This window comes from Pezoporus occidentalis, unplaced genomic scaffold (genome assembly GCF_034315485.1).
Source record: "Pezoporus occidentalis ecotype Australia unplaced genomic scaffold, CSIRO_AGI_Poc_V1 ctg122, whole genome shotgun sequence".
NCBI classification, from domain to species: Eukaryota; Metazoa; Chordata; class Aves; order Psittaciformes; family Psittacidae; genus Pezoporus; species Pezoporus occidentalis.
In genome coordinates this window covers 2,073,704-2,081,882 of record NW_026913016.1, presented here as the reverse complement: position 1 = coordinate 2,081,882, position 8,179 = coordinate 2,073,704, and the positions used below count along the sequence as shown (strand labels likewise).

The following is an 8,179-nucleotide window of genomic DNA, read 5'->3' as shown; positions in this document are numbered from 1 at the left end:
GAATTCCAGCAACAGAAATTTAACAGGATTTGGAAGAGCTGTTGTCAGCTTAGTTTTCCACCAGTGTAACTCCTCTGATGTAAAGGTCAACTAACTCACATAGGCAAAAATCCCAATTAGAATTGGGTCTGTTACTGGAAGATGGTGAAAAGAATGGCACCTCCAGAAGGTGAGCAAATTGCGTGTTTCCTGGAGAAAACCTAAACAGAGAAAGAGAAGCAAACACAGCCAGAACCAAAATGCAAACATACCTGGACAGGACTGCTCTGAGACCAAATAAAATTAAAATGCACTGCTTGGGGCTTCTGGAGGGCTGGGTGATAGATGCTTATCCTATATCCCACAGAGAGGGCAGCAAAGTAATTCTTGAAAAACAGGGGGTGTTCTTGAAGCAACTGTGTTCTTGCAGGTTTGATGGTCTAGGGATGTAAATGAGGCAACGCCTATGGGGAGAAGTAATACCTGTCAGAAGATCATCTAAATACCAGTGAGGGAAAACAGCACACAAGCCTCCTGTGGGTACCTTCTCCACCAGGCACTCACTGTGTAATATAAATTGGCTTAATATAAATTACATTAGGAGAACTAGGTATAAGTGCCTGACAGGATGATGGCAGGCAATCGGCTCTACACAATGGCAATAACATCAGCTATTCAGTTGTAACACTGATGATCTAGAGATGTGAGCCAGGCAAGGGTACAAGGAGAGGTAATACTGTGCGATCTATACACATAAATGTATTGTGCAGCCAGATACAGGATCTCTGGCCTATCATCTCCTGGGACAGAGCCACATAAAGGTTTGTTGTTTCAATTCCAAGACCTTCTAGAATAAATTACTCTAGAAATGCAAAATCAAATCAATAATAATACAAGCAGCTGGCTACAGCAATTGTTCGTCTTTGATAGCTTTTTAACAAAGTTAAGCATCAACTGTTCCAAGTTCCCCTTAAAATAGGAGCTGATCAAGTTTCCCCACTCCAATAAAACAGGTAAGCTGCTTTACGTGTTTCAGCAGATGAAAAATACTAAACTAGAAAGTGAAGAGGTTTGTCCAAAGACTCAAGGCAAGCCTGTGGCAGAGCCTGAGACTGCACCTGACACTTGCAAGTGCCTACTTGCTATTTGTCCATCTGGCCTCTCCTCCAAAGGCACTAGGTGCTTGCACAGGGCTCGAGATCTCCCAGATCTGCAACAGAGAGCAGGGAAATTAAACTAGCCTAGGGCACAGGAAACCCATCCTCTCTGACTTCTCATGTCACCTGAGTAAGTTTGAGCCTTAGCCTCATTAAACCCAGCTTCCTACCACAACACTGTTAAACCATGAAATAGGAATGTTACTAGAATAAATGCATGCAAAATTCAATGATACATACTTTATATACATACATACTATGTGTACAATGAATATGCTTTATATGGTGTGGTTACCTTAGCACATAACAAGGAGAAACTTAGCACCAAAACCTAACAAAAAGGAAGGAGCTCTTCTTCTCAGATTTTGATTTTTTGCTGGCATTATTTCATTCATTTTAGTTTTTTTCTTCCTCTCTTTTCCCAGTGGTCACCTTTCACCAGAAAGAGCTTGTTTGCATGTGTGCCATTAGCTGCAGTGTTTGCATAGTAGTTGCTGCCTTTAGATTTCTTACTTGATGCAGTAATGTGAAGAAAATGCAACTTTGTGGCCTGTAATGACAAAAAAAATTCCAAAAGCCTCTGGATTTAATAAAAGCCTACAAAAACCCTTCCCAGAACCCAAACCAATTTATTCTGAGGGAGGTTTCTGTCAAAAAAAAGGGGGGGGGGGGGGCAGCAGCTCCCACACATTCTGTAGACCAGATTCTCCATTTGCAGAGCTAGAAACCAGGAAGTCATTCCTAGTCATCACAGTTACAGCCATCTAAAGTTGCTGCTGCTGAGTAGGGTCACAGACCCCTCAGTTGCAAGCTCACCTGCACAGATGACAGCTTGAGAAGAGTTGGTTGGGGCGGAGGAGCTATCTGCACTCCACAACAGCATTAGGGGGCTCTGACTTGCAATATTTGCTGCTCTTTGTGACTGGAACTGAATGACTTCTCCTTTTTTCATGATTCCACGATAAGTCAAAGATGCCAGCACTGTTGAGGGAGCCCACCTGCATGAGCTGCATTTAAGCAAAGGCCTGGAACTTTGCTCACCAAATAGCTTTTAATAGCTTGCTCCCAGCAAGTGAGACCTGTCTTGTTTGAGATCTTACAAAGCTAACGGCCCTTTTCCCTCAGGTAAAGCAAAGCAGAGCAAAGCAAAGGCAGGAAGAAAATGGCAAAGGCACCGAAGAACTAGGTAATCTACCTTTGGCAGTGGGCAGTGACTGAAGATGGCAGATACCCTCTCTCAGAAAAGGAAAATCAAGAACACTTCATTTTCAACTAGGTAATTGCGTGTCAGCTCCTTGAAACCATTAAACACAGAGCTTTCTGCCCATCTTTAACCTTGATAAAGGCAAAAGAAAGCCTCAGGGATATACCTGGAAGACACCTCAGCCAGGGACAGAAGCTAACAAGGTAGAAACAACTCTCAGAGTAATGACCATGAGAAGTACAGCAGAGCTTTTAAAGGTGAAAAGTGGATCAGAAAGAGCAGGTGAATAGTAAACAAACACCTAAACAAAACCCAACCAAATGCCTGAAAAATGGAATGAGAAACCCCAGACAAGTCCTGCTCACCTCCAGAGCTAACTCCCACCATCCTGTTCCAGGTGCACTGGTTTGGTGTCCTGGGAGATGGACTCTTTCTCAGGCTTTGAGGACACAAATGCTAAGAGCTACCTGAGTACAAATTATCATCAGTAAAAGGTCTGCTCATCATTGGAAGTCACTTTGATGGATTCCAAGGAGAAGTGGGAAGCAGCATTTCCTTTGCACCATGAAGGCACAAGGGAAAAACTGTTGTTTTGTATTTCTCTGTAAATAGAGGCAAAAGGACTCAGAAGGAACCAGCATGCTGATATGCTACAAGAACACAGAAGCCAAGGGAGAATTCAGTCAGGCAATGTTAGGTACATGCATAAGCTCAGGACACAAGAAGCCAAATTGCTCTGGAACAGTGCAAGGAAATAAAGGGATAGAGACACTAGTTTATGCCATTCTTATGTGTGTTATTCTTTACCTTTTAGGTCTGATTTTAAGTTGCATAATTACTAGAAATATCCCACCTTTCCCCTCTGCTTTTGGCTTCCTTGTAGTGCAAACCACAGAGCAAAGCAAAGCCAAGACTTGGAGACCACCAAATGTATTATGACATGCTTTTTTGAAGAATAACTTGGATAGCTCCCAGGAGCTGGAAGCAAGAGTACAAGGCAGATTTGTTGCCAGTGCAAGACCAAAAGCATTTTCTGCTGCACTGAAAGTTCAGGGTATGAGGGAGGGAAGTTGAGACGACATCATACAGTGCATTAGCTGAAAAGTGGGAGACCATGATTCACAATACAGTCCTTGCAGGGCAGACTCGCCCAACCTCTGTCATGTATAGAGATGCTCTGAGACAATATTCCTGGCAGTGTTCAAGGCCAGGTTGGATGTGGCTTCGAGCAACCTGGTCTAGTGGAAGCTGTCCCTGCCCATGGCAGGGGGGTTGGAATGGGATGAGCTTTAAGGTCGTTTCCAACACAAACCATTCTATGACACTGATTCTGTAGGTATGTATTTTTTCTATCTGTTTACACCATTTTCAGACTGGACCAAAGAGCTTAAATCCACTACTGAGTGGCCAGTGTGGCTCTGGAGATGTACACAAGCAGGATGCCAAAGCTGGATACTGCTGCAAAGGGGGCAGTTGCAGAGCTTCCTGTGTCATCTTGTGACACCACCCATGTGCTGGATGGTGTTAATGGAGAGGAATGGCAAAGGCCCACTTAATCCCTAGCAGTAAATCCACTCCTGTAATGGTGCCAAGCCAAGTACTCAGACCAAGTGCTTATTGCAGCAGTTCTGCCTTGGGTAGAAAGGTCCTCAGTGGGGTCACAGTCCAGACTGGCCTGCTCTCTTCCCATTTCTCTGCTGCATCTCCAGAGAGGTGGAGAAGGGGTGCTTGCCTTGCAGTGCAGAGACCATCCCCAGGCTTGGCAGAGATGTGAAAATCCCCATCACTGCCACCAGGCCAAGCCATTTTCTTCCAAAGGGCTCTCCAAGCACTTTCCTGCCTGCCACCAGCAGAAGCATGGCAGAGCTTGCAGACACCCACCATTGCAACAAGCCAACACTGCACACTAAGCACATTTGATGCGGTAAATTAAAAAAAAAACACATTTAAACAAGTGATGCTGTGAACTTTAATGAGCCTCAGAGCCACACTCAGTAGCCTTTTGTCTGTGACAGACAAAAAGGGTGAGGTATTGGTTTGGCAATGAGAAAAGAGTTTGTGTGATGGGGACCAGAGTGAAGAAACATTGGCTGTGAGAGAAGTAAAATGTGGTGCTCACAAGAAGCATGTAGGAAGTGAGAGCCCTAATGGAACAACTGATGTACCTGAAAATCACTAGATGAGAGTGTGTTTTCAAAGCAAACAATTAATTTTGAGCAGCATCTGCTGCACAAAAGACACCCACAGAACTTAAAGCAAAACCAAGGGCTGAACACACTTTAAAAGAACCCACCGGTCTGGTCAAAGGTAAGAGCAGTAGCAAGAGAACCATATCAAACAGGATTTTGATCATGCAGAGAGCAGCAGCAGTCCATTAAACAGCTGAAAGACAAAGACTGATGCTCAATGACAGAGACTGTCTGGGGAAGCAAGGAGATGTGCTACCTTTGGGGATTGAAGCAACCTGCAGCCTCTGCCATGCTGGTTTCCTGTGTGACCTTGAAGAAGTCATCCAGCCTGTTTCAGTGTCTGGACATAAAATAGTCTTTACGAGAGTGTGTCTGTGAAGGTTTGTAGAGTGCTTTGCGATGTTTGGATAGAAAGCAGCACTTGCTTGTTGGGATTGAGAATTGGTTGGCATCTGAGAGCATTTATGACCACCTGATTTATAACCATCTGATTTATAACCACTGTCTGTAAGGAGAGCTGGAGCTTTCAGCAGCTCGGTCAGCAGTGGGACAGTCCCTGGAGCTGTGTGGCTCTTGTTGCTATCCTACCTTAGAAGCCAAACTAAACCCCAGTTTTTAATGAATACATCTGTAACCTTCATACCCAAGCCTGCAACTAAGCAGCTGCGGTGGCTGTCAGCATGCACATGCAAACAAGAAGTTTATCCTAGAGTCCTGTCTTTCTCAATGCTCCCTGTCTCTAAGGGTCTGATCCCTTACCTGAAAATCCTCTGTGGCTTTCTCCAGAAATGGCTTGTTTATGCCTCAAAACTGCTTTGTTCCTTTGTCTCTGATCCTGCATTGCTTATTGGAGGTGTGGGCTGCCTGTGTGTGAATAACCATAGGTACCTCACAGGCTCCTGACAGACTCTTTTTAACCACCATCAGAAGCACCATCCTATGTTGTAGGCATGGACAGTCCCACCTCCTCCCTGTTCCTTGTCACCAAGTGCAAATCCTCTCAGGAAAGAGTTAAATGGGTGCTTTTGATTTCCTGAGAGAGCCCATAAATGAGGCACAGAGCAGTCCCCAGGCAGCCCTAACATGTTTGTCTAGAGAGGACCAAATGTGAGTCAAGGCTTTGAGCCTGACCCTCCTACCTTTACCATGCTGCGTTTACACAGCTATTGCTCATCATATTAGAGAGATGATACCTGCTCTTGGTGTTACCTCATTTCCTAATTGATCTGGGTCCCAGCTGCAGATATTCCCATTTTTAATTAATCCTTTTTGTTTATAGCCAGTGAAAGGCATGATATGGTCAGAATAAAATGCACTGGATTTTGTCCTGTGCGTGATGCTCTCACAGTGGTGGCATTCCCTGACAGAAGAAGCAGCCTGGCAAACCTCATGGCAGGGCATTACGATAATCTCATCAGAAGGAGATAAGAGGCTGGATGAGCTTTGCAGTGTCTGATATGGATAAACACCAGACCAAAGCTTGTCAGCATTCATGAGAGAATAAACCAAAGCATCTAGATGGCAGCAAAAGCGATCATCCAAAGGATGAGAACTATTGAAATGAGATACAATTGGCAACTCACACTTTAAAAATAAAATCAAACTCATTTCATCCATGTCTCTGTACCTACCTGCTTCCTTTGGCAAGAGGAAAGAAACTTTAGCTCGATTAGCTGACTTGACTGCCCACAACTCCGAGCTGAGAGAACACTTCTCAGGGCCTAATTTATTCCACAAATACAACATATTTTTCTGCTCACAGAATACCCACAAACACATTGCAGTTTCCTTACACATTTTTCTTTGATTTTTTTTGGCACATTTTCATGAATTGTTTGCAAGTTTGCTCTTTGCAGCACTTAATGCCTGGAATCTAAGCGGTTGGTTAGTGGCAGTTGGTCACGTACATCACATGCTATTATTTCTGCTGGTCCCTGGCTGAGACTGTCCTTCATTGAGTCTGATGCAACACCCTTTGATGTCAATGACAGTCTCTCTCTTTGACTTCAGTGCACTTGGGTCCAGCCCTTTGTTAGGGAGGGAACTGGGAGAAGCCACCAGGCTTTCAGTCTCTGAAGCTGGGCTCAAATTTATTTAGGAACTCAGCAAACATTAATTCCTCCCCACACAGGCCCTCCTCAGCTCCGCTCTTAAGAAAAACTGAAGTTTTCAAACATCTGTTGGAGCCAACATTTTGTTTCCCTGCAACTTGTGTGGTTATTCAGACCAGCGAAAAACAGGCATAAAACTTCACACTCCACACCGGTGCATTCAGCAAACATCAGAGGAGTGAAGGATGAAGCTCATTGCTTGGGCGCAGGGTTTGCCTTCAATTTCACTTCAGCACTGTAAGACAAAAACCCTGCCTGCACCTCAACCCACAGAGGCCCACAGTTCAGAAGTTCAAAACCCTCTTTCTCACCAGGAGGCACAATGCCACCTCACCTTCCCCAGACATCTACATTTCTTCCTGTTAATCTCCCCAGGCTTTTGGGCACCTCCAAACCCATGTCCTAACAACATCAGGCCATGAACTGCTGCAGAAAGACAGTGGGGAAAAGCTGGCAAGCTTGCCTAAGTTGAGCTGCCTGTCTTGATCTCTAGCACTTGTGATGCCATGAGGCAGCAGAAGACCCAGAAGGACTGGCACGGAGATTTTTCTTCTCCTACTGCTCTAGGGCAGCACTGTGCTGGAAGCTCATTTAACTTCCGGACTGTCTGCATGTAAAAATATAAATTGTGTTCTCTTCAAAATCTGGTTTAAAAATAGCACTATTTGAGGAGCATATAAATAAGTAATCGTTTGGAACACAATATTAGAGCTCCCTTCTTTAATTAAATGGTTGCTCGATGCATTTCAAAACACTGTTCTGACTCAGTCTTCCTGCATCTCTGTACTTTTCCTGCTTTGAAAAAGCCTCAGCTAACTGCACCATGAATTTTAAAGTGAACTAGATGGTGCAGAATAATAGGACTATTAATATCCTAATTGCTGAGCTGCACTTGGGACTAGCCAGTTCTCGCACAGACACAGGAATAACTAACATCTCAGATATGCTGTTAAGCAGGAATGGCTTCAATGGCTATCACTGCCTCCATTTGACACATGGCTTACAGGAGAACACAGAGAAAATATTCTAATGAAAGGGTGCATTTATTTTTCCTCTCATGACACATAGCATTTGCTAGACACAGCCAGGAATGTAATCCTGACTATTCAGACCATCCCCTCTTCTGGCCCTGAATGCCACTGGAGGGTGAGCAGAAAGGCCATGCGTTTCCCTTTGTTGAAGTGCATTCTTTGTGTAATCCCTGGATTGGGTCAGTCTTTTTTTAAAGTATCACAAGAGTGGGGAATGGAAAAGACACATGACATGAGGCCAGCAGTTCACCCCATCCCCGAGCAAGATTATTGACTTTTTTTAATTGATGGACTCTGTTTCATCCACTAGGTCTTTGTCTTGTCCAGCTTGAAGCTTCTGAAATCACACAGCTTTTGCTTTTCTCGTGGGATGCTGTTAGAAAGTGTATCTCAGTAAGAGCTCCCTGGTTCCAAGAGCTATAGCTTCCTTTTCTTAATGTCACCCAACTACTCATGCTGTCCACTTAAAGGATACCAAATGCTTTCCTTGGAGTTTTAGGGGAGCACT

At 44.3% G+C, this 8,179-nt stretch overlaps 1 long non-coding RNA gene across 2 annotated transcripts in view; it reads right to left on the bottom strand.

The window, feature by feature from the left end:
- Positions 1 to 264: 264 nt before the first annotated feature.
- The window catches only part of LOC134157930 (uncharacterized), a 19,189-nt gene continuing 11,274 nt past the window's right edge, over positions 265 to 8,179 (bottom strand). Inside the window, exons 2-4 of one of the 2 annotated variants that reach the window (XR_009962537.1) lie at positions 1,569 to 1,686; positions 1,119 to 1,189; positions 265 to 443 (exon numbers count right to left, since the gene is read on the bottom strand). This is a non-coding gene — a long non-coding RNA (uncharacterized LOC134157930). Of the gene's footprint in view, positions 444 to 895; positions 1,190 to 1,568; positions 1,687 to 8,179 lie in introns of those variants that run through there. The other variant, XR_009962536.1, reaches the window with a different exon arrangement.